General features: G+C 32.8%; 1 protein-coding gene across 13 annotated transcripts in view; it reads left to right on the top strand.

Annotated features, from left to right (window-relative positions):
- LOC142344844 (extracellular serine/threonine protein kinase four-jointed-like) overlaps window positions 1-27,418 on the top strand; it is a 61,245-nt gene that overhangs the window by 26,163 nt on the left and 7,664 nt on the right. The window contains exon 1 of one of the 13 annotated variants that reach the window (XM_075396852.1): window positions 1,979-2,370. The exons of 3 other annotated variants lie outside the window; for them this stretch is intronic. The gene's annotated coding sequence lies outside the window, so the exon portion shown is untranslated. 9 more of the 13 variants (XM_075396854.1, XM_075396850.1, XM_075396861.1 and 6 more) reach the window with 9 other exon arrangements.

Below are 27,418 nucleotides of genomic sequence, written 5' to 3' on the forward strand. Positions count from 1 at the left end.
GGAGAATTATTTTGTCTGCAAAACTGAGAATTAGAAGTTTGTTTCTAATCCACTTCGTTTTGCATCACCAATTTGAACAGGTTTCAGGTTAGGGTTCAAGATATAATTTTATTGAAGACATATCTCCAGTGAAGACATATCACAACGAAAACATATCTCCAGTGCGAACTTTACTTGCCTGATAAAAACCAATTTTGATTTAATGAAAGGATATGGAAATTTTGTAAATAAAAAAAACTACGTTTAGTTTTGTCCAACTTGGAAATGATTTGATAAATTTTCCTATAAGAAGAATTTAAGTAATAAAGAATCTGTTTCCTTGAAACAACCGTTTTTATGTTTGAACCTTAGGAGAAGTGATATAGGGAGAATTATTTTGTCTGCAAAACTGAGAATTAGAAGTTTGTTTCTAATCCACTTCGTTTTGCATCACCAATTTGAACAGGTTTCAGGTTAGGGTTCAAGATGTAATTTTATTGAAGACGGCCAATAAGAATAAAAGAATAACAATAACAAAATTTTTCGATTAGACTAAACTAATATTGAAAAACAAAAAAAAACGAAATCACTCTAAATGAAATGGATCCGTCAACTTCAAATTGATCCAGTTTTGCTATTGCTAACAGTTTAATTTTATTCGGTTCAAATAATCTTGGTTGATTTTTTATCTCTGACGTTTTTTTTCACTGTTAAAAAAATTTTTGCTTTCCATTTTTAGATTTAGTTTTTGGTTGTAGGAAACTTTTCGTCCACGGAATGTTAGCCTGAGTCCTATTGGAAATATCATGAGAGAAAATGTTTTCCTTGGAACTGAGAGAAAATGTTTTCATTGGAACGGGTATTTCTTACCGGCTGAGATATGACTGAAAAAAGAATTGATATTTGTTCCTGGTGTCATCATCACGTCACTTCAGGAATTCGTTCGCAAACTAATAGCTCGTTATGTTGATTCTATGTCACCACAATATAGTGATAGTTAAGTTGGAGACTTTTGTAGGTCGCTACCCCACGATCTCCTTTTTGGTTGCATTCCTGTGTTCTCTACCCAGCTAACTATTTCTCGCTACGAGATTCTTATTATTCTTTCTTTTATTGAGCTATCATTTCAAGCTCCATTGATCGTCACTTAGTTAGTAGAACTACTTTATTAGAACACATTGGGGGCTGATGCGATAATTCACATTACTGGGCCACCTCGTTGCTTTTTTGATGGGTTCGAAGATATAATAAGGAACCTCAAATATGTATTAAAAAGACCCAAACGATTTCGATGAAGTGTCTGGTCTCAGCTGTCTTTCGCTTCAGGCAACAAAAGTCAAAATAAGACGATTGTTTTTATGCTTTCCTAAACTGTGGCATTAAAGCTCATACGATATTTGCTTGTTCATTGATGTAAAATTAGTTAAAAACTGTAATTTGTGGTACAAAAATTGCAGTCAAATAAAACTCAAAGCTTGAAATTTTCTCTAATTAAACTCTTTGATGTTAATCTTAAATGCAAATTGCAATTCACTTCAAACAACAGGGTTTTCAGTTTTTTAACCTAGTGGTTGCTTTTGATCGAAAGTGTTTACAAAAATTACAGCCAAAATGACATTTAGATAATTATTTATGCAATGTGATGGGTTGTTTCTCGTGTCAATCTAATTTAAAATTCTTAACGCAGTGTCTGCATTTCGAGAAGTGGAAACAACTCTTGTCTTAAAGAGGAAACCACTAATGCTAATCACAAAAGTTGACGACAAAATGGTACTAATTAAACTAAAATTTTATCTTTCTGCCTACTCAAATTTCTTAAGCCGTATCCTGTTCACAAGGAAAAGCAAAGCGTGACCAATTTTCCATCTGATTAAAAAAAACTGCAAAACAAAACGAAAACGTGAACACAATGCAAACATGCGTATGGTCTTTCGTTCACATTTGTATACAATATTCTTTTTTTGCTAATCAACAATTTATCCGATTTCTGTGTAGGATTAATTTTAGAATTGTTGATTTTCAAGACCATATTCTCCCAATATTTTCCCAATAATCGCGGATAAAATTCTTAAATTCTTCATTATCCCTATTTCTTTTCCTCTTTAAATCTGGAATCTTCCCTGAATTAATTCTGGAAGACAAAATCATTATATTTGTGACATTTTATCCGATTACTGATTTTTTAGGAAAACTAAGCCCACAGATTTATCTAGAAATTTATACAAACGAAAAAACAATTGCGGTCTTTTAAATCTTGATTCAGCGGTTTTATTATTCTGCTATATTCGTAATATATAATCATTGTTTGCTCAATTTTTGTTTGAAATAATAGCCCTAAAGAAATCCTCGTTTTCAATTTTAAAGAGCGGTCCTAAAATAGTTCACACACGCGTGAGTAACCACTCTTAAATTGATTTCTTTTTTGTTGTAAATGTCAATTTTCAAGGGATTCAATATCAAATGCCCTTTTTTAGCCCAAATTGATTTTTCAGAGGCATTAATGCCCCCTAAATTGCAACTGATCCTTCCCCAACTAGAGAAAAAGTTATCCACGGATTAAATTGAAAATGATAATTTGGCACTTTATGGTGCCACTAAAAATTGGAACTCGTAAAATTTCATCAACGGATAAATTTTGCTCACCATTTCTTTAAAAAAAAGTGAGCGTGGGTGGGTGCGGGGGGCGGGGGGGGTGTAGTATGTTTCCACGACCAACAAAGACGATGAGTGTTGTTGCAAAATGGATTGCATCCGAAAGATGATAGTTGAAACAAACAAAAAAGCAGATTGCGTAAACCGCTTTTCTATGAAAACTTTAAAAAGCAGATTTAAAATCCCAAATTACCCCGTTGATCGCTAATTGAAAAGGGCTGAGCTTGAAATCTAATACAATAGGGTGAAATAACCACATCAAAGGGGACACTTGATGAGCGTAAAATCTGATTGCGAGGTCCAAGGGGTCGCAAATGGGCCCAATTGGATAGTGCCGGACTTGAGAGGCATTTTTGAAGTGTGGCGAGCGGGTTGTTAAATTGAATATTTCCAAATGGAAATTAGACCACGTCGCCGCGTGAACAAAATCAATAAATCCATATTTTCCAACTGTCTTTCTCCCCAATTTCCCCAACCGGGGTTTTTCTTTCTCTTCTTTATGCCTTTCATTTTTTATTCTTCACATTTGCTAATCGCGAGACAAGTCTTTGAATTAAAAATGCTTTTACATTTTTGCAAGAAGGGCTAAATTGTCATTTCATCCGCGGGCAAATTTTCTCTTTTTCTTTCGTTGTCCGAATTTGGTCAACATCTGCGACAGGGGGTAAGTAACGGACATTTTAATTGAGTTTTCCAACATTTCAAAAAGATTTTTTGCTCCAATCCGTTTTTGAACAAACAAAGATTATTTGATTGTGGCCTTTTGAACTTAGGTGCTCTATTTTCTCAGAAACTCTGTATGAATTCAAAGCGAACTTTGAACTCAGGTGTTTGGCTCGAGCATTTAAATCTAGCTCAAAGAAAAGCTTGCACATGCGTTTCTCAATGTCATTTGCGTTATGCGATTGTCATCTGTCCATATGCAATCGCCCTGTAGAATATTTTGCGCAGTTTCTTTTCTGAACTTGAACTTGATTTCCAATTTCTAATAAATACCTACAAAAGCTTTAACATTTCCAGTTTAATTTTTTTGAGTTTATAAGTAATCTAATTGTTCCGATCCCACTTAATTTTTTTTCTTGTTCAGCCAACTTTGGCCGACCGATATCTTCATCGTAGAAAATCACGAGTGCTTTCATTAGAAAGCTCCTCAAGCGTACAATTTAAAAACCAAAAAAAAATGTTTAATTTCCTCTTTTTTTGAGACCTTATTGAGGTTCAAAATTTCTGTGAACATTTGACATTTGGGTGTGATTTTGTTCTTTTTTAGGGCCAAATAAGGATTGATTGTGTGTTCCTCAAAAAACAGTATTTTAAAGGCCAATTTTTCTCACATCTCGAAGTTTACAATCTAAAGGATTCCATATGGTTCTAATGGCTCCGCTACTTTCTACTAAATCTTTTCTGTTGAAATTTTGGTACTTGCCGGAATTTGTGCCTGTTGTAGTCATAAGACTTATTTCTGATTACTGAATGATCTTCATTGGCTTCTAATTACCAGTTAGGGTTTTAATTGCTTTCAATTGAAAGCTATTGGTTCAATGGCTCTGATACTAAGAGTTGTATTTAAAATTTAGTGTTTTTTGTATGTCAGTTCATTTTTGTTGATTTTTTCAAAGTTATCTTATCAAAATTTTGAGTAATCTCATTGGCGTTGAAAAGAAAATCAAATAAAACTACCGAAAAATTTTGGCTGATTGATTTAATTGTTCAATAACTTCGGTACCTTTACCACGATTTTCTATAAATTATGTTTTCCCATTATTGTTTTTATTGTTTTTTCAGATGTAGTCGATCGAATTTTTCTGATTGATTATAAGTCACATCAGCTTCTTTTTAATGAAGTTAAGGAATTGGTTCACTGTGGTCAGTTGATAGCTAATGGTTTTGTTGGTTTTGATTTTAATAATTTGAAAAACTTTCGAAGTTTTTTTTTCAACTTTCTGTTTTTTATTACTTTTCTTTTTGTAAACTTGAAACTCGGTCTCCTCAATCAGATTCATTTGATTTAACGCTCAACCTCCCGATTGGTTTTATGTTACAGCCTTTTTTATATCTTGGATTTTATGCGTTTTCATATAAAATTGGCTCCAATACTTTTGTGTTTTTTTTAAACTGTTATTAATTCTTTTCTGTATTTTTGTATCTAGATCTTTTTATAGTCCTGTCTTATAGCTTAGTCTTGCAAAAAGCATGTTCATTGAGAGGTTATTAGGAATTATTAGTTAAAAGCCAATGGTTTCTCCTACTTTTTAAATTGTATCGTTAAAAAAAATCAATGGTTATTCAACTTTGGCACTTTTTTTGTTTTTGACGACTGGTTATCTGGTCCCATTATGAACACATTTCATCTGCTTTGTAGTTTAAAACAAGAGATACACAATTATTTGATTAGTTCAGGTTTTCTCTGATGGTATTTTGATTTTGTCTATATGTGTATTTAAAAGTAAATATGTTTTTGTTTTTGTTTTTTGTCGTCCTTATTAGCTTACTAACGCAGCATAGCAATAGTTAAATTTTTAGTAGTTTAGGTTTGTAACCAAATTTTTTACTCAAACACCTATTTTTGTGTGTCTCTAATTTGTTAGACAATTAAGCCGAAAATGTGGATGAACGGGTAGGAACAATATGTGCAAACGCATATTAACGAGCTTCCTTGTTTGATAATTAAATCCAATCAACTATCAACTGCTCTTTTTAAAAGTACAATGTTTGGCTGCCAATGTCACTGGCACAATGTTGTACAAAAATAAATCAAAACCCTTAAATTTTTAAATCTTACTAAACATTTTAATTCAAAATTACATCGAAGCCAATGAGATCTACCAGAGCGCTGTAGTCAGTGAAATCATTCATATTTTTAAAAGTTAACACAAGGTACCGTTTTTTAAATGCTTCCAATGTCATGAAAGAGCAGTACATGCACGAAATTGCTTTCATTTTTTACTTGTTGCAAATTCAAACTGCAATTAACACATTAATGGCTGAATTATGCAAAACCTGGTGAGTTTTACTCTGTATATAATAGTGTTCGCTTCGCAATAGTTTCCTTCTTTCATAGAAAAGTAAGTTTGACTTGCTTTCACATTTATTCTGAAAAACATTTCAAGTGTCTTTTTTAAATGAGGTTAGTGGATGTTATTAAAACAATTTTGATATCTTTGTTACCTTTAGAAAATTTACTGAAATGACAAATGAATACTGACGGATCTGTTGATAACCTATATATATTACCAGCCTTATATATTCTTCACTTAACTTTGACTCACAGATATATATAAATAGTACTGAAACTTTTTACTCTAAGAACAGCAGAAATTGAAGCTAAAAAACGTTTTGCATATATATATATATATATATATATATATATATATATATATATATATATATATATATATATATATATATGTATATATATATATATATGATGATACATTAGGTTCAAATTAATTGGTAGCCGTTTGATGCAACTGAAATCAGCCTAAGCTATAATTTTATCAGGTGTCTGTCATAATTAGTTTCATTCACATAAGTTTTGAAACCAAAATTTGGCCAGTCTTCAACCTAGAACTGCCAAGAAAGTTGACCTAAGGAAGTTCCCTTAGAACTTAATTTCAAAATTGTTTCATCTTTAACTCTTTAATACATAAAACTTTAATATTTGTGTCAGAATATGTTTAACAACAGGGATATATATATATATATATATATATATATATATATATAGATATATTTATATACATACATACATACATATATATATATATATATATATATATATGTGTGTGTGTGTGTGTGTGTGTGTGTGTGTGTTGTGTGTGTGTGTGTGTGTGTTTGTGTGTGTGTGTTTGCGTGTGCGAGTGAAATGAGTGAAAAATGTGAATTGTCAGAATATGTGAAACAACAGGGATATATATATATATATATATATATATATATATATATACAATTTGTGCAATTTTGAATCCGCAAGGTAAAATTTGGTTCAAAAATCAAATCATTCAGCTATCTCTCAACCTATTCATCTACGAGCTACAAATTTTATACAATTTTATGAAAAGCTAATCTGCTTATTTGTAGTATCTCGGTATATCTAGCCATAAAACTCGGTAATTTGAATCAGACAAAAACAAAGTGTCCTTAAACTAACCCAGCGCAACTAGTTTACAAATGCTTTTGTTGGGTGCAAATTATGTTTACGATTGCGTTATATGGGTGCAAGACAAGTTATAACCTTAAAACAAGAATTGTATATTTTAAACTAACAGGTCATAAATTCAGGTAAGTTAAATGGTGGGATAGGTTTGCTCTTCCTTTTCGTTATCTAAAACTAAATTCCAAAAAATGATACGCCGAAATCTCCTTTTGCCGAAATAAGTCTCCTTGAAGCACCAACACTTTCAAATAATAATTTGAGTTAGTTTTGAGTTCCGTCATTTTATTATTCCGACCCCACATAGATTTGTGAATATTTGATTCTGTTTCAATTTTTTTTGAAGTACAAAATCTCTGGTCCGATTGCAATTAATAGATTTGATCAAATTTTCAAATTAAAAATTTTCTGCCGTAAAAGCTTTCACTTGACCTTTCTCCTTGGTAATTTTTCCTTTATCGTTTTTGAGATTTTTCCGCTGGCTTCTCGATATTACTGTTTTCGATTCTGATAGGTTCTCAGCTGTGCATTGTAGTCGTTAACTTGAGTAATTTTGAAACTCTGGTTTTCGGGTAAAAAAGCAAAACGTCGCAGAATTCCTCCAGCCGGATGCTTGTACTAACTTCTTCTCTAATTATGACTTTCTGAACTTGTGAACAAAGAAATATGCCACTATATCTTGCAATAATACTTTGATCCCTCTTCTAAATCTGCTTTTGATTAATAGACTCAGACCCATGTCAAAACCAGATGCTCTTTAGCCCTCTTTTCCGCCAAGTTGCAATTATTTCAGTCCTTCTAATCTCCATAGAAATCCCAAATCTAATCAATACTTCCCGGTTCAGAAATTACTTTTTAAAAATGCCCCGTTTGCCCGGCATTTTAATCGTTTTGGTCAAATCTGTTCTTAATAACAAAGGCGCTGTAGGCTATGTTTTCTGAGTACTTTTAAATTGACCCTATAAGGGAGTGAACAAAACGGAGAACAAACGTGATTGAATTTATGTTGTTTATCTTTGTTTATCTTTGGTTTTCCCGCAGATTGTTTGCTGGTTCCAAGAGGAATTGCAATGTTTAAATCCCGAATTTTGGGAACTTAGCCTGATTAGCTGGGAAGGGCTTAAGAGACAATCTAATCAAAAGAGCTTTTTCACTTTGTGTTTCTTACCCTTACAAAATAACTTCCCATACTTATAAGGATAAATAGTATATACACATGTTTAGTTAGTAATCAAATGTCAGTTACCAATTTTGAAATTGCAATCCTCAAAATTCCCAACATTTGACATTTTCTATCTTCTTTCCCAAACAAAAACATTTTAAAAATTCATTTTGCTTCTGCAATATAATCTCAAAATTAAAACGCTGTTTTCTTGTTTACGGAAACAAAAGAACTCATAATGGTTTTAGAGCTAATTTGAAACACAGTTTACGAAATAATTATTTACTGAAGTTTGTTAAAAAGAAATCGCCTTGTTATAATCTTTTTTGACTACTACAGACAGTTGTACAGTTTTGAAAGGCAAGTATTAAATTTTTAAACAGTTCCAAATTTAGTCGACCACTTTTGTGACGGGCTAAATTGATAACCGAAGTTACGAGTAAATTCAAACCTTACGATAACGGCGCTATCGGTGGGGGTTTGCAAATGAAATTAATAACAGCGAAATGAGAATTAAGAGCAGGATCGTGGGTGCAAAACCCCCGAAATCTCACTACCCCAGTGAACAGTTTGGGCTCGATTGGGTCCTTATATCTGACACTGTTTCCCTAATCCCAGCTTGAAACTTCCCGCGTATCTCGCCCAGTTCCCGCTTTCAATCCATAAAATATCTTGTCGTGTGAATCTAAACCCGCCCGGGCTATCTTGTTTTATAGAGTGTTGTAACTACTGCTGCGTTGGCAAGAAACTTTACGGTGGGTAATTAAATTGAGATTTGAACGTTGTAAATAAAGTTTACTTTGACGTTGATCCTGAAAAATCTTAAACGCCTTTCTGATCAAAATTTGATCCGGGAGCTTTGAGCAGGTTGGTCTATTTCTAAATATTTTAAAACCTTTGAAGCTGCACAGCGCTGTTTTCAATTAAGTGCCTAAATTTAGCCGTACTAAACTAAAATCTGTTCGAAAGTGGTTATATATAGTTCATGTTGAGAACTTTTGTTTTTAAGTCGAAAGAAGTTGTTATTTTTTATCAACAGTTTTGTCGCTGCGCATACTTGAAAACCATAATTTGATCGCTTCTCACTAAATTTTGTTGAATTTAGCCCATCAAAATTAGGTATACTTCACACGTGTTCGTAGGATTCGTTTTTTGTTAGGGGGGGGGGGGGGCTGGCTGAACAATTGACACGTAAAGCTAGATGAATGAGTGAGTCCTCTTTAAATAAATGAGTTATCAGTTCTTTGGTGTTCCCTGGTTGACAAACGTTTTAATCTCATAGCTCTCATATTGCCCGGGTCGAGGTGTGGTGGTGAATATTCGTAAGAAATGCGGTAAGAAAATAATTTTCACCGCGTATTTCTTACATCTTTTTGCGGTGAATGCGGTGAATCGCGGTGAATTATTTATTTTCACCGCGTTCTCAGTATTCTTACAAAAAAGAATCGTCCCCACACGGGTTCGAACCTCTGACCTCATGCATGCCTTCAACTTCTCAGTCCATTGCGCCAACTCTCACTTAAATCTTTAAAATTTCTTGTGAATTTAAATCAGATTGAGTATACTTTAGAAATCATATGCGGTGAATTTTTGTAAGAAATGCGGTGAATTTCGCGGTGAAATTTTGTAAGAAATGCGGTGAAATGCGGTGAAATATTTATTTTCACCGCATTCACCGCAATCACCTCATTTCTTACAAAAGTTCACCGCATTCACCGCATTTCTTACAAAAAATTACCCTAAAACCTCGACCCGGGTGTGGAACATTGGCTTCATAAATTTTTTAAAAAAGTTACAAATTATTGGTAAAAATACAACTTTGTTATGAATTAAAGTTATACCCTTCCAGATTTTTGCAAGATATTGCGAGATCGACCATTCAAAAATGAATAGAGCTTATTCATGATCAAAACTCGACAGAATAGATTTGACCAATAAATTTTGCAATAATTTTTAAAAAAAATTTATTTTTGATCTTGAATGAGCTCCGTTCAATTTTGAGTGGTGATCAAGCAATATCTCGCAAACATCTGGAAAGATTTATACCTTATATTTATGATAGAGTTGCAGTTTTACCAGTATTGTATAATAATAAATTGTTTACTGGTGTCCTTACAGAACAAAAAGAGCGCTTACACAGTTGATCAATACATATAAAAAATAACACCAGAAAGATCGCCATTAGACCATAAGGTTCGTTTTCAGGCGTCTAATAGCCGGAAGAGAAATTTCATGTTATTTTTTTAAAAAGTTATTTAGTGGAAATCAAAATTAACCTGATAGGGAGAAAAAAAGGAAGGTTAGTATTAAAATGATTTCAAATTGGTCATAAATAAAGTTTCTATTTTAAGCCATAAATTAACCTAGTAAGTTGTTCATTCAGTAAAAAATAACTTTCTAGCTTTTCGTGAGCAAAATTGTTTAACTGTCCACCGCTCAAATTTTTCACTTTTGTTACAAAATTAGAATCCAGTTTGAGAAAAACGTTTAAGAGTTTTTGGATTTTATTTGACAGACTCTTTTCGGTAAAAGATGAATTAAGGGGGGACAGCTTTAACTCGTTTTTCGCATGAGCACAATTTTGACAGTTCATTTTTTGTAATGAAGTGATTTATGTTCATAATGCAACTGTCACGTCTTATGCATTTTGTCATCAATTTAAAAACTTCGTACAGATGAAGCTCCTGGTCCGAAAAAACTTTGTATTTCTCTCTGATGAGAGAAACTGAGTCAAACTTTCGAAAAAAAAGATTACTCTTAATATTCTATTAATTGTTGCATCAATTTTTCTGCATCGTAGCTTTACTGGCAGTCCCTTAGACTAGAATCCCGTATTGAACCACTGGTTTAACATAAGTTTTGAAAATCTTGATCAATAGGCTGCGAATTAAAATTTTTCTCAATTTATAGAAAAGTCAGCAAAATTGTATCTATTTCTCTTCTACGCGTTTCGAGTGTTCTCTAAAAAATAAATTTTTGTCAATCGTTATGCCCAAGTAACTTAAAGAATTTAGATTTTTTTCAAGGCGCTTTCCGTTCATTGTAAAGACATCATTTCGGTCATGCTTAGTCTTAAAGGTTATGGTTTTACTTTTATCCGTGTTCAGTGTAAGTTTGTTCACTTTAAGCCAGTTTTTTGTTTGAGATAAGATCCGTTGATGTTCCCGACAAGCATTTGCATTATTTGATTTTGTGTAAACTGCAGTACCATCAGCATAGAAAATGAAGTTCGAGCATGGGCTGTTGGTTTTCAAATCATTTATGTAAACAATGAAAAGAAGTGGACCTAATATAGACCCTTGTGGTACCCCGTATTTGACTTCTGTCATTTGCGACTTCCTTTGTCCAGACTGTACAAATTGATTCCCATTTTTCAAATAAGATTCCGAAATATTATATACAGGACCCCTTAGTCCATACATTTTACACTTTTGAAGCAGAATTTTTCTGTCAATAGTGTCGAAAGCTTTACGTAAATCTAAAAATGTGCAATAAGTGAGCTCCGTATAAGAATGTTTTGATGATCGTATCAACTCAACCAAAGTGATAACTGCGTCAGCAGCTTCTTTTTTTCCCTAAAACCGAATTGTTTGCTGTTTAAAATTTGAAAGTCTTTAAAATAGTTAGAAATACGATATAGAATAATTTTCTCTAAATTTTTACCAAGAGTTGTAAGAGGGATATTGGGCGAAAGTTATTGGGTTCACTTTTTTCACCTTCTTTATTTAGCGGTATTACTGATGCTATTTTCAATGAGTCCAGAAAAATGCCTTCCTGAAAACATGCGTTAATCAATTTGGATAGGTAGCGCGCGATTGTAGCTGCTACAGATTTTATAAAGATATAGTTAAGGTCCATATTGTCTTCGCTGTATTTTGACTTAGACTCCTGGACAACTCTAAGCACTTCTTTTTAGCTCGTTGGTAACAAAAACATAGATTGAACTTGTTGATTTTTTAATGAAGACTCACTTTGTCTAAACTTTTTATTCAAATTTTCACCAATTGTTGCAAAGAAGTGATTGAAATAGTTTACTTTCTTTTGATTGAGATTTTGTACTTTTTCTCGCTCATTCCACTAAAATTTTTTATTAATTGAAAAAATTTTCTGTTTGATTTTGCTGCATACTTTTCTATTATTTTATGATAAAATTGTTTCATTTTTACTTTCACCATACGTTCGACTTTTTTACGTTGTTCTTGGTACTTTTCTTTGGCCTCAGTTGTTTTTGATTTCATACTTTCTCTGAACATCCAATTCTTTTTTGCAGTTTCTCTTTTCAATTGGTTATCAACCCAGCTGTGATGGTTTTTATTTTTTACAACCTTTTTGGGAAGATATCTGTCCAAAACTGATTTCAGTAAAATTTGAAGCTCTTCAAACTTGTTATCAATTGTCTTGTATTTCTCACAACTTTCCAGTTTTGATATTTCATGACTCAGAACAAAATTTATTTTTTCAATAAGGGAGATATATTTAGGTTTTTTCCAGTTTCTTGAGGTGATGTATTCAAGTTTGTTTTCCATCTGTGTTCCTGCCTGAAAACCAAGAAATACGGAATAATGATCAGATATACATGTTTTTTTTAATTTTTAACTCTAAGGTGTCTGAGTTTGATTTTGAGCATTCGGTTTCTCGCGTGATTGAATTTTCATCAATTATTTTCATACAACATCCCTTCATAATTTCCTTCAACGTCTCTCGTTTCTAATTGTTCTTCAAAAAATTGATATTGAAGTCACCACAGACGATTTCATAAGAATGCGGTTCTAATATTAAACTGTCAATATAACTTTCAATGTTTGTAAGGGTTTCCGTGTTAACTGAATTTGGAGGCATATACATCAAGTTACATAGATGACGGTTTCGACGGTTCTGGTAACTCTCATAGTGAGTGCCTGAAGTCCATTTAAATTACACAACTTAACAACTTTTGCTTGTAGAGATTTTTAAAAAAAATAGCAACATCACCTCCTCTTTTTTTTCTGTTGATATTAACGAGAGGTCTATAACCCTCTAAAAACATTCATTCTGTGTGATAAAATTCCTTAAGCCAAGTTTTCGTCAGACAGATTGCTGACGGTTTCTCGCTTAGGCTTTCTATTAACACTTGTAGATCATCAAAGTTTATGGTTAGTGAACGAATGTTTTGAAGCATGATTTGGAAACAGTTCGACATGTTTATCGATAAGGGTTGAACTTGTAACTCAATTGATTAACAAACTAGCTACACAGGCCGCCAGACACAGCCTAATGTGAAAAGTTTACAGATGATTTAAAAATTAAAATGGAATTAAAATTACAGGATGAGAGGAGCAATGATAACAAATTTACCCTTGCTTAACCCCTGTCTTTTCAAAAAGACTGCGTATATCACAGTACGAAAAGACTACTTGCGGAAATCACAAGCAGAGTTAAGGACAGAGAACTTTGCTAACCAAAGGTTTTACCAGCTGGTGGTTTTTGCAGTGTCAGGTGTGGCAAGCTTTGATGCTGGGTCTCTCCAGGTACACTCCAAGAAATTTATCAAAAATTTCAATGTTTCGAGGGTACCGTCCTGTACACTTCGACTATCAAATGAGGGGTTAACGATTAAATCTATCTTTCCTTGAGTACCGTTCCTGTGTTCTGAGCCTATCGTTCAATTTTTTCTGGTTTTTTGTTAGCATTTCAATTTTTTGGTCTTGTTCGACAATAGTTTTACGAAGCTTAGATACTTCCGTTTGTAACTCTTGTATTTGTGATGTTTGTGTGTTGTTTTTACTCACGATACCAATAGCCACATCCTCTGCGTTGGTTGATTCCATAGTCCAGTCAATAATAATAGAGAAAAATAGAAGTTCAACTCAGTTGTTTTTATCAATAAAAGACAGGAAAATATTCAGTTTCGATAAGCTAGCTAATGCGTGAAACGGCCTGCGTAGTTTCGTTTTATAGACGTAGAAACATCAAGGTCAAAAAGAAGAAAGAAATAGAGGAACCGCTCTGTATGGAAACTATTTGCATAACGTTCTTAATTTATGTTATCAATGTTTCACAGTATGAAAGTTCTAAGAGCAAAGTTCTGTCAACCCTAAAACTAGCAGACTTTTGCATTTTAAATCTCCACTCATTTTAGCTGAATTTTGTGTGAGTTCAACAATCAAGGTTGGCTGAACGCATTTTTTTCAGTCCATTGAATGAAAAAGTAATGCGTACTACGTTTTTTTTCATTGTCACATTTTTTGACGATGAACGTCTACAGATTGATTGTTAATCTTTTATCGCAGAACTTTGGCGTAACTTTTTCTATTGTCATTCCCATATACAACAATATGCCCACTCTCAGTTGATCATTTTGTTTTTTGTCAGAAATTTTTTTTCAAAAGTTTTTTCGTTTTGAGTAAGAGAATGATGCGAGCGAGAGCCTAAGTTATAATGAAAGCCAAAAAAATTTTGGTATATTGAAACCACATAAAATTTATCTACTTTTCAATGAATTATCGCATACTCGTTCATTGAACATACAATCAAAAGAATGATATTAAACTTGATTCATGGTATTTTGATTATATTTAAAAAAAAAACTTATAAAAGACAATGATTTCGCCCAATCACTTTAGTTTTAAAAAATGGGTTACGAAAAGAAACATTAGGACGAAAAAAATTAAAAAGTTTTTAGCTAGTTAGTTGTAATACAGCTCGAAATGAAACTCTTATCAGCCAAAACTGGCCGGTTTGCTTCTATTACTCTAGTAAAGGGACTCTAAATAGTCAAATGTCCATTTCTAATTCAAATTGAAATGAAGAAGGCTTTTAATAAAACCCTCAGTTTCAACATTCACTTTTATATTTACGAATAAATTACCTTAAAAGCCTTTCGCAGTCAAATGAAGCGTTCACTTTCTCAAAGCTCCTTTTCCTATCTGCATCAATTTCCTTGGGGTCATTTTGGAGTGATATCATCTCTGCGGGTTATATTATCTTCCCCTATTTTAAATTCCCTAATGCTTCATTAACGATTGCCTTTTCATACTTGGCTTAATTCACTTAAATACCGTCCGTCTAATATAACCCCTAAGTCATCTCTACCTGTAAAATATTTTTGAAGTTATCCATCGCCGATCAAGAGAGAAGAGTTTACATCAGAGCCTCTTCGCCTATTGAGGTAAACCTTGTATCTCCCCTAAGGATGCTCAAAGGAATTATGGAAAGATCAGCTATTTTATTTGCTGGCTTTGATGCCGGAAATTAAGTTAATCGCTCCGATTTGTAAACAATAAAACAGGCTAGGCAGGTTTATTTAAATCAGTTTGTTCATTTTTGTAAAGAGAGAAGAAAAAGGCGGATCGTCAGAAATAATTAGGTGAGTTTTCTCTTCTCGATATTTTAAACCTATTTTAAGTTTATATTCATAATGGGGCTTTCTTAAACTTTCTATCTATTGCGCGCACTTTTAATTGCATATAAACGATAACTCTGGATAATAATGGATAATTCTATTAAAACGTTGAATGGTTCCAACCTAGAAAATGGTTCTAGCGTTGAATGGTTCCTTTGCCCAAAAAAAATAAATCACCGTCATTGAGCAATCATAATTCTTCGGAAACACAGTCATTGACCTCAGATTTTTTTCGATCCTTGTGACCCTTTAGAGCGTTTTTTAAAATAAATAGATTTTCGACCGAGGAAAACACACCGTTTTTGACAAACAATTTCTAGGAAATTCAACTAACGATTTATTCAAAACAACCCGAATGAAAATTGTGACCGACAATGGTGCCTCAGGGTCAATTTCATATAACGAGACACTGTTTCGCGCTTCTATATGATTAAATTTCATTAAATGATTTTTCAGAAAAAAATAACGAGAAACAATTTTATGGAACCTCAAATTTCTTGATATCATTACGATGCAGAGGTATACCCAAATCGTCACGGGCAGATATGCTCGATCTCGTGTTCGTTTTTACAATGTTAATACATTGAAAGTGGAACAATATTGCGGAAAATAGCTACTTTAGCAGAAACCGTCAAAATGGAAGGGAATATCGTATCCCGTGTTCGCAAAAAAGTCCTAATTTTAGCCGCAAAATAAAAGTACAAACTTATTAACCTTTTTTCGCGCGAGTTGTGTTACGCATCCGCTTCATTAACGTATCGATTTTTTGCACGCAATGTAGCTCGATTTCGCATATAATCCGCAATTAAGCCTAACTTAATTACTACTTATTTAATTAAGCCTAACTTATTACTCTTAGTAGTACTTTACTACTTTATTACTACTAATAGTGCTTTATTACTACTTCTTACTACTTATTAGTACTATTTATTACTACTTATTAAACTCGGCCAGTCCCACATTGATATACAAAGCCTTTGATGTGCAAGGGATTTTTCGGGAAAAAAATCAGTTTTTGTGGTTGCATCTTTTTAAAGCATTTTGAAGCTTTAAAAGCTTTATTTAAATCTTTATTAAAGTGCTTATTGCATGCTCAAAATGCGCGCGAAAAATAAATACCTAAATTGAGCGGAAACGTGCTACAAGATTTGTTACCTACTTTTCGCACCGAGTGTTCTTTTATTTCGCAAAATTGGCGGAACCCCTTTTGCGAAAAGTAAGATACAAAGGATGTCTCCTAATTTCATTCATGGTGTGTATCTAATTTTCGAGCCAATTCACTAAGGCGGAAATTTTGGGGTATACTTCTGCATCGTAATGATAAACTAATATTTGAATAATCTTCATTCTTATTCATTGGCTTTAGGGCAGTATTTTTTGCAAAATCTGACAGAAAATTGACTACATTTTATGCCGAAAATTATTGATTTATAGTAATTGCGCAATTTTTTAACTGTAACAAAAGCGCTGAAAAACGGTTATTTACTAAAATGCCAGTATAAAACAAGAAAACCTTCAAAAATCCGGAAAATTTTGTTACTTTTCTTTGACTTTAGCGCTCATAAAAGACCATTCGTAGTTTGACCTTATCTCTTTTGCTGGGTTTCATCAAGTGAAGAATTCAGCAAAGATGAATTATCTTCGTATAAATTCTTTACAGAGAGAAAAAGTGATTTTTACATTTTTACGGTAAAAGTAAACAAAAATTAAGTAAAAGCTTTTGCTATTTTGGCACGGCAATTTCAGTACTCACTTTGGCTCCACTTAATTCATCGACGCTCTGTTACGCTTTACATGAAGATAACACCAAATTCAAAGTCTTTTTCGTAATTGCCAACTCAATTTGCAAGGTGCATTTTATTTCGAGCTCACAAAAGTACGTTATGCAATATTGAAAAATGATAAAGGAAAAAGAAAATTGGGAAAAAATTCTGCTATTATGTATGAGCAATTACATGATGGCAATGAAAAATTCTATTATCTGTTCGGCAGCACAATCTTCGTGTTTAACTTTCAAAAGGATTGCAATTTCACTTCTGAGGTAGCTAAAATTGTGCTTTCCCGGAGGTGGGTGGCAGAGCAAATGAGCGCTGAATCAGTCTAGAGACACTCTGTTTTTTTAGTAAGGCCAGTACTCTTTTCATGTCACAATTTACACTTGCCATTCCTGATTTTTGAGCAAAATTTACTGCATTAGAAATAACACGTTCAGCAGTTCAACTCCCGCCAACAAGGTTTGCTGACATGCGATTGGAACTGCCACGTGGGCACTTGCAATTTTTAATTTGCGTATCAAGTCGTAACCACTAAGCTAAATGGGTTTGCGGTAATTGCCTACAATTTAGCTCATATATAATTAGCGTGTTTACTATTATTGTAATTACCAGTCATAAGCTACAAAAGTCTGACGTCTTTGCTCAGAGTTAATTTTTTGGACCAATTTTGGGTTATGACATAACCCAAAATTAAGTCTGCTCAGACTTAATTTTGGGGTGTAAAAATCTGCACATAAAAAATTTTTTAAAAATTTCTGTAGATGCAATGTTTCAGAACTGAATTAAATTTCTACACTTGAAATGTGCTGATTCAGCTTTCAAATGCTCTGAGACTCCAATCCGGGTTTTATTTAGTTTTTTAATCACCTAGTTTAATTATTAAGCATTAATTCATCATTGAACCCTATGTGGCTTCGAACCCTAGTATAATACCAATGATTTTATACATAATTTGTGTAAAATTAGAGGCCATAATTGTGTCAGATAATGATCAAAATTCAATGACTTTTCATAGAAGCTTTCTTCTGTAAAATATGGCCAAGATTTGTTTGCTATTTAGACAAATATTCAAAAACTTGACTTTTACTTTTCAGCTATTTTTGTCTAAATTGGGAACAGAAGAAAAATTGATAAATGTTTTGCACAACTATTTTAAAAAAGTACAAAAAATGTCTGAATATGATAAGCATTTGAGATCTGCTAGTTTTCAGTTCGTTACAAGGTTACAGCATAAACAGTAATGGAATTGTGGATATTTGTTCTCATAAGTCAACTTAAACTAAGATAAACTATGAAATAAACATCATTGAGGAAAAATCAAGTGCTCAGGGCTGTTTTCTTCTTTTTCAGTATAAAACTATTGGAACCTTCTTTTTCGTCTCCTTAATGAAATAAATGTTTATATACAAAATTAGCATGCAATGCTTTTAACAAAATTAAAAATGTTATATCTATCAGATAAACATCGATGTCTTTGCAGCAACAATGGATAACATTAGTTTTCAATAATTTTTAACACTTCAGTTTTTGGTGTTATTTCTTTTCGTTTTATTTGCCTACTTCTAAACATTTTTATTCTAAACATTTCCGAACATTTGTAAAAACGTGTATTTTTACTTGTATCAATTCTCATATTTTCTTGAAATGCATAGCAAAAAGTTTAAAGTTGCTGGAGCCGAACAGATGTTCAGTTTTCTCTGAGCCGGAAATTTCTAATTCATTTTTTTATTATTAACAACTAGCAAGCAGAAAATTCGGTTTAAACACCTTAACTCATCAAAAGGTGCCGCGTTTTACATTTCAGATTCTTCTATTTCTTAACCTCTTTATGAATATTAATCTTCAAGTCTGTAAAAGAAACTTTGGTTTGGTCTGGAGCCCCACTGTCCGCGACCCAAGTCGGTCTCGCCAATACCTGTGTTGGGTCGCGGACCACATCTTAGGCTCCTTCCAGTTTTTCTTAAGCGTGAGTTCAATTATAAAAATTGCATAACTCAGCAGTAACTGTTAGTTGGCAGAAACGTAGATATGGTAGATTTTGATAGTCAAATAGCTTGAAATATTGATTACAATTTAAAAGCAATATCAGTCTTTGCTTTGTCAAATTTTTGAGATACAAATAAGAGGGCTTCCAATCGTAACGAAAATCTGCTTCATATTAGACGGTATATATATTTTTAACTGACCGCAGTTTTCATTATCTGAGCCGGAACATTTCGATAATAATCTTAACTCTTATTTTGCATCTCTCCTTTCTTGAAAACTCAATTTTTAAACTACTCTGATCAAATATTACTTCCTTTGAACTCAATCTGAACAAATACATCAGTGTACAACGCTGGGTCTGTTTCTAAGGTATTAATTTCATTTTCTGCTGCGTCTATTCCATTTATTTTGAGATGAAAGCGCACCGCATAACTTATTACAATAGAAGAAGAAATTGGAATAGATTTTTCATTAATATTCCAGATATGATACGCGGAATTAATTTGATTTTGTGTCAAATTGTCAGCTTTCCTGCCCCGGGAGGTGGTCCATGAATTTCCAAACAGCTATCGCATCATCAGAAGAACTCAAATTAAATTCAACTCCTTCGTACCCTGAAAATTGAGTTAGTCATTTCGTTAATTGACCGGACCCACGGATAATTTTCAGCAATATTTTTGTTGAAAACCTCTTTTAAAAAGAATTTTCTTGATAGCTTTTAAAGCACAAAACTCATAGTCACAAGAAATTGTAAGAAAAAATAACTAATCATAGATTTGAAATTTTTCCATAAAGTTTTCTAGAAAAGAGTCCACAAAGATTAACACTTCATTATAAAACTTTTTCAGGAAACTTTTCACAAGGTTTATAAAAAAATTTAGCAAAATGCTGGTCAATTTAAGAATTTCTTTTCCTTAGAACCTTATTTTAAAAACCGTTGTTTTCGTAAGTGACTGCATTTCTTGACCAGGCAGACATTTTTTTGCTTCTCTCCAGTTTTGCTCCACAGGCTACAGGTAATAGTTTTAGTTATAACAGTAGGTTTTGTAATAAAGAACTGTTTAAAACCCATTAACTAGCCCCGCCCGCCGTCTGTGTGCTTTATGTTTGCGATATTGCTTAAAACGAAGACAAATAGTAAAACTAATTTGAAGCTGTCTCGGTTGAATAATTATGATAGAAAGTAAAAAGCCTTTTCGATTAACGGAGGCTTATGTTTAATAATAACAAGATTTTCAGCTTTAAAAGTTCACTTTGATTTCCTATTTGGTTTAATTTTTTATCCTTACAATATTTTTTATCAGATTTTACTCTAGTTTCAGCAATCAATAATTAATCCCCAGGTATCATTGTTACATGACCAGGAATAAAAAACGAAGCAGTATAATTTGAAAGGTTTCCTTCTATACTAAAACATAGAGTGGTGTGTAAGAGCAATTGAATGTATGTTATTGTGTCTTCGCAGTTCGATTTAAACTTCATTTATTTTGAATGAAGCTCTATTCAACGGACAAATTTCTGTCTTTCTGCTCCCTCTCATGTATAAGGTGTCTGCTTCTGAATTATTTGGTCTATTCAAATTTTATTGATTTTTCAATCCTAACTTTCATTATTTGCATATTTTTGAATATTTGATAACTGATCATCAAACTAATCCTAAATCTGCTCGTTTTACTATTAATTTCTTTTTTGATTTTTCCATTAATATTCTTTGTTATTAAATGCAGGTTTTTTTTACAATTGTTACGTAATCATTCAAATTCTCTATAAGTGAAGGCAAAAACCCTTTTTCTATAAGGTTTTACAGTAAAAAAATGTAGTATCAGTTTTTTGACGAATTCAAATTTCTCGGGCCATATATAAAAAAAACCAATTTTTTAGTCATTTTGCTTTGATTATACCATTACTAGGCCTCTAGACATTCAAAATTAAAACAAAAAAGTTGCTTTTCTAAAAATAATTAAACCACCGAACTTGTGCTGAGTGGTTGTGTTGATATTTTAGACAAGAAGATAGTGCTTGAATAGAGAGAAAATGACGGGTAGAATTTCATTTCCTTTTTTGGAAGGCTGTAGACAATTCAGGTATCATGAACACTTTTAAGAAACAGGAAACTTAAATGGACACATTTACCGGTTTAATTTTGTTCACATTCGTTTCAGTCTTTTTTCACTCTCTCCTATTTTTCTATTCACTTTAATTTCTAGCTCTCTTGTTTTTTGTAACTGAACAAAAAATTGGCTTAAGAAAAAAATTGTAACGAATGCCGTGTGGTTGGATAAAACGCGTGGAAATAAATGTCACAGGCTTTAATGGAACTCATCGTGACTTAGGCACATTAGTAATTTTGCAATTCTAATTGACATTTTAGGAAATTAGGAAACCCGTCGCCGCTTGTCAACTGTCCACGCTCCTGCCGGACAAAGGAAAATTATTTCCCACTTTTGTTTTCCATTCCAGTCACGGCTAAATTACTCGATCACAACTCATTTTCTCTTCCTATTCTACCCGCTTTTCGCCCAAAAATCATGAATTGGCCCAGAGCGATTGTAATACTTAAGGAAAAAAATGAGTGGAATTTCTGATTGAAATAATGACCCTCTATTGATAAGAAAAATGTTAAAAGTGAGTCTTTTTGAACACACAAAGGCACTCAATTGAGTAACACTTAACTGCTTTTAATACCCTACAATTTATATTCACTATCATAACCCGCAGTGATTACTAACTGGCAGGGTTATGACTCAGTTATCTATATATTACGACTACCTTATCAGAACTGATAACTAAATTAATTTCCACAGGACTGCTCTCTAATTGAGATTTCCTATCTCTCATATCATTTTTCAGTCTCGCATTTTTCCTGCAGGTACGTGACTTTAATTTAGATATAATTTACTTTCCATAAATATTCTTCAAACAAAACTAAAAATGACTGTTGTCTGTTGATTGGAAAAGTTTTTGAAAAAATTGTAAAAGTTGGCGCCAAAAGCAAAACAAATACCGTTTGAAAAAAATTGTATTCGGCCTGGTACCTTATAGCTTGCGCAATTAAGAATTTATTATTTGCGCTCAATCAAGTTTCGCTTGATCATTTTTGGGATCTACTATGTTTTGCCCCAACCGTTTTCTATGTCCCCTTTAGAATTTGTGTGTTATTATATAGCACATTACTGTGTAAATAATAGCGTGTAGGGCGTAAAAGTTACATGCTCGCCACGCCCGGGGGAGGGGCAGAATAAATTCCGTTTCTGTCCGGGAAAGTGTTTTTCTTCGCTCGAACGATTAGACCTATCGTCAAAAGAAGCGGTGTAAACAGGTAGAACCTGAGAGCATAAGTCGCTGGGCAGTTCTCTTAAATCATTTGTAATCTTTGTGCGCGATGCCCGAAGCTGTGAAAACTAAAAATTGTCAATTTTGTTTGATCATAACTTGAGTCGTAATATATATGCCATTTGAGTTGTAATTTATATGCCTATCATAAACTTCAACAATATTGCTACCGCTGAAAAGATATTCAATTTAAAAAAAAAACGATTTTACGACAGTTAATCCAATACCAAACGAACCAATGTACCAAAGTAACCATTGCATGAACTTCCATTCAATTTCAATTAACCATCAGATTGCAAAAGATTAGCTAAGGATACTGCTGCATTTGCAATTAAATAGTATTTTTTGTTTTTTGTCTTGTGTCCGCTTATTACATTATGCACAAAGTGAGCGTTTCACTGCCAGTTTTTGATGGAGTGATTTTTCTCTCTAATTGTTTGTTTAAACACCTCAATAGAATGGCTCATTGTTGGGACCCACTTTAAAGGGGGAGGAAATATAAGCTCAACTGTTTTTTTTTTCAGTCAATCTTTGCCGATCGAAACAAACATCGTACAGAGGTGCGAGTGGTATTATTAGGAAGCTTTGCTACGGAGGCTTAACGTTTTCTGAACGTCAGCCCAATCTCCTTAATTTCGTTCACATTATTCGTAATTTTTGCCGAAATTTTGATCAATTTTTGCTAAAAATGTGATAAAACTTTTAACAATAGTCTAAATGTTTTAACGTTTAAAGATAAAATGGTGTTGGCTGAACCAGCTGTTTTGGTCAAATTTTCAGCCAAATTTTTGAATATTTAGCCCTCTATCCCTTTTACTTAAAAAATGCATCAAAAATACCTATTTGGCCCACTTTGTCCAGTTTGACCGGTAATGCAGACATAAAAGCTGCTGACACAAACAATCTGCCTAATTAAACCAATAACCATAAAACATGAATATTTTTGTGATATATCATGATTTTCATTTGCCAATAAACTGTCAGTCATTGTTTGAGAACAATTGTTTTTCTTAACAGCCGCACAGCGATAGAAAGGCCAATTTTGGCATTGTTGATTTTTGCAATAAAACAGATTCAGGTTGGACTCTGGGTCTGTTCTTTGTAAAATTTTTGCAATTTTTTTTATCCTAATTACAGGAAAACTTGTTTTCATTTTGAAAATTCAGTTGTTTATAGGTCCCAGTTATGCTCAAACATGATACAATGAACGAATAGTGTGCTTTTTGATTAAACTTCATGTTTTTCTCGCTCCGACAATTTGTTTCCAAAAATTTTTCAAGAATTCTTGAAGTTTGCCATAATTTGATGCACTTTTTGAGTTTTTATGACTAGTCTAACTAATCAAATTAAAAAATAAGTACTGATGGAGTTTTTAATCTCACGCCTGCAGTTGGAATATAATGATTTTTTGAAAACAAAACTTGATGAGTATCCAAAATTCATCCCTTATTTTTGATATATTGACACTTTGGTCAAATGAGCTATTTCGTAACCACATAAAATAATTTTATTTTTAACAGAGAATTAGCCAGAGAAACACCAGTTTTCGTCTAGCTAGAAAGTTGTATGCAATTTTTGTTCGGATTGTATTTTGTCGCATCAATTGCTTTTTTTTGAAACACTTTTACCTTTTTCTAATTTATGTTGGTCACAGATCAGAATGATATCAAACCTTACCTCAGTTTATGGCAGGTCTAATATACGACGTGCATATGAAGGCAAATGAAGAAACATGATCAGTTCAGCGGAAAGCATATGGTTTTATGACTTCAACACATTTTGCCTAATTTTGTTTTTCGACTGGGTCTGAATAATGAGATGTCCAATTGGCTTCTTGAGCAGCAAAAAACTGATCTATGTGTCATTTGATACTTAAACACTCATGGTTGTTTTGTTTTACGGCCCTAAATAATTTACACAAAACATAAGGGTTTTTTGAGATTTGCCACTTCCAATCTTTTAGCGTAGTCTAAGCAAAGAGAGAGGTTTTTATGTTCATTTTGCTGCCTTGTCCAATCGATACATTAACGGCACATTAATGACAAATCGCATATCACATTAATGACAAGAGAAGAAGGCAGTGCAAGCAACTATATACAATACTTTTTTTCAATAGATTAATATTTTATTGGCTTGAACACCGTCTCCTCGTCAAAAGAATTGACTTTTTAATTTTTGCCTGTCTTTGTTGTTTCTTTCCTGTTTGCCTGAATCTCGTATGACATTCTGGAAAGTGAAAGGTCTGGTCTCAATGATTTTGCAGGAAAGTATCAGTGAAGCTATTGAAAGATTTCAGATGATAATTAATGGCTTTCACGACTTTAAATTTAATTTTTTTAAAAAAAGGGTGTAAACGTTTTTCTAATTTTGCCGCTTTTGTTTTCTGTATACTTGTTGATTATTCTGAATAAAGACATGTCGCTTTTTTTAGTCGCATATTCAGCTCATTTTTTAGTTTTCATTCGTATAAGGATATTTTAACTTTTTCATTGAGTTTTTGTTCTAGAAAAAACTAATAATAGCTTTTTAATTTTGTTTGATTTTGTTTTTGCTATTTATCTTGTCTCCTAATCTCTCTAATGGCAGGTATGATCGACCCCTAAGATTCAATTGTTTATTTAATATAGTGGTTTGAGCTTAATGCGATTTTTTTAGTAGATGCATCAATTATTTTTGACCAATAATTGAATTGTTTTAAAGTTTTCTGTCTCTACCTCTTTTGGTGAACACTTAAGTCGAAAACGTGTTTGAGCGGGGTCGGACATTATGTGCAAACGCAAATTTTTGCGCCTTCTTGTTTTGAATTAGCCTTGTTATTAAAACGAAATCGTTTCAAAGTTTGTGACGAATCCCAACGCCTTCTGCATTTTGCAATGTTCTTAGATTTGAGAAAAATGAGTTGTATTCCGATTTAATAGAAAAACAGATCAAATTTGTTGGAAAAGATTTTTTATTGTCACAAATATCATGAAAGAAGATACTTTTGAAATCTAACAGTTTTTGTTATTGACATCGAAAATGTGCGAGAACGAAAAAAATGGGTGTGAAAAATTGACAGCTGGTTTGAAAAATGTTTGTTAGACGGTAAAATGAGACTTGGTATTTTTTGGGCTAGTATTTTTGATAAAGTTTTTTTTTGATTTTCTCTTCTCACTACTAAGAAATTGTTTAGCCGCGTTCAATTCATTCAACAATTGAGCACTTCAATGACTTTCTTTATTATGTAAAGTAGAAAAATGATAAAGTGCAACGTTGCTTGAAAAATTATAGAATTTAATATCATCATAATAAATTCAACGAAACCTCAGCTCTGAACATTTTAAATATTGAATTAAAATTGACACCCCGGGATGAGGTCCTCGACCCTGTTGCCAAGAGATAATTTTTCAAGATATTTTTTTCATTATAAATATTTTACCAATGGTACCATGGTTTTAGCTTAAAATTGCCCTTTTCGACTGCTGCAAACTTTGCTTTAAAAAATTTGCTTACATCGTGTGCGGTCAAGAATTGTAATCACCTATTGAATTAAACACCTGCATTTTTATTCAATGTTGCTCTATCTCTTATCCCATTCGAAATAGTTTTTATAAACCTGAAAACAAGGAAACGTGAATGTGTATTGGATTAACTAAATTTAGATTTTGAACCAAAAAGGGGCAATAAAAATTCGAATGTTCTAAAAAGAATAACTCAATGCAGATTTTCAAAATTTTATGGTTCTCAATTTCATTCTCCGAACAATCACACAAAATTACCAGGTCTTCGATAACTTTCAGCAATTTTCTTTCACCTCCGGATTTGCGGCTTCTCCAATCAAATCCCTTTTGAAGTGTGTAGTACTCATACAGTGTTTGTGTAGATTATGACAAAATGTTTTGATTGCGCCCACGTACGTTTGAGTAGGCAGTTTAGGTAACTTGCTGTAATGTACGACCATTTTTCAAATGTGTTTTACATAATTAGGAAGTTCTTACCAGCCGAAAACACCCTTAGCCGACTTTTACACCAAATGCAACAAGAGACACTAATAATAGAAGTCATTACAGAATAGACACAATTTAGAATAGTAAGTTTCAAACAATTTCGTGCCCCAGAAACTATTTCATAGTTACCTTGAAAAATTGCATTTTATATTGATTTTTTAAATGTCAGTTTTAAAGTATATTAATTAGTTCAAACTTAAGCAGTCTCATGTAAACTTTCAGGAAAAATTCTGTTAACATTTTTATTATTGGATCTCATGTTTCAAATTTTCTGGAAATGCATACGGCCAAAAACGCGTTCTGAGAATTCAGTGTTCTCAATTAGTACTAAATTTTCAATCCAAATCAGGTTTCAATTTCTAAACAAGTTTGAAGGCCTGCAACTCGCTGACTATTTCTGCTACAATTTACAAACTGAAACTAGCTCTTTCGCCCTGGGCAGACGCTATACTACCTCTTTTAATCATAAACAGTTCCGTGAACTTGAAAAGTTCAAACTTCGCCATTTTCGCCAGAAAGACATACTATCGACTTGTTTATTTGCCTTTGGATTATGCTCTTTTAGTTTTGCTAAATTAGCAAATTTAACATTTCCATCGAAACTTGCATTAGTTTTTGCATTATTTTACATAATCCCAATTCGCTCAATATTTAAATTTCTTCTGTAGCGAGCTAGCATCGTTTAAATGGCATTCAACAACTACGCTCGCAGTTTTGTTATTAAAATCCGCAAATTTTACAATAAAAACATGTCAACACGCAGCGCTTGGCTCTGAAAAGATTGATTTGGTCTTTCAGTTTTAGTTTAAAAGAACTGGCAGCCCCGTTGTGATGAGCAACACTGCTCAAAAACTGGCAGCTTTTAGCCAAAGTCAAACAGAGTGAGTGAGTGAATGTCAAATTTGCACCAATTTTGTTCAAACCATCCCTCACTTTTTGTCTTCTCTGCTGACAGAAATAATATAAGGCGGTCCACTCGTTTTTGTGCTGGTTGTAGTAGGAAACCGATAG

The sequence above is a fragment of the Convolutriloba macropyga genome, chromosome 8 (assembly GCF_964194025.1).
Source record: "Convolutriloba macropyga chromosome 8, txConMacr16.3, whole genome shotgun sequence".
In the NCBI taxonomy this organism is placed as follows: Eukaryota; Metazoa; Xenacoelomorpha; order Acoela; family Convolutidae; genus Convolutriloba; species Convolutriloba macropyga.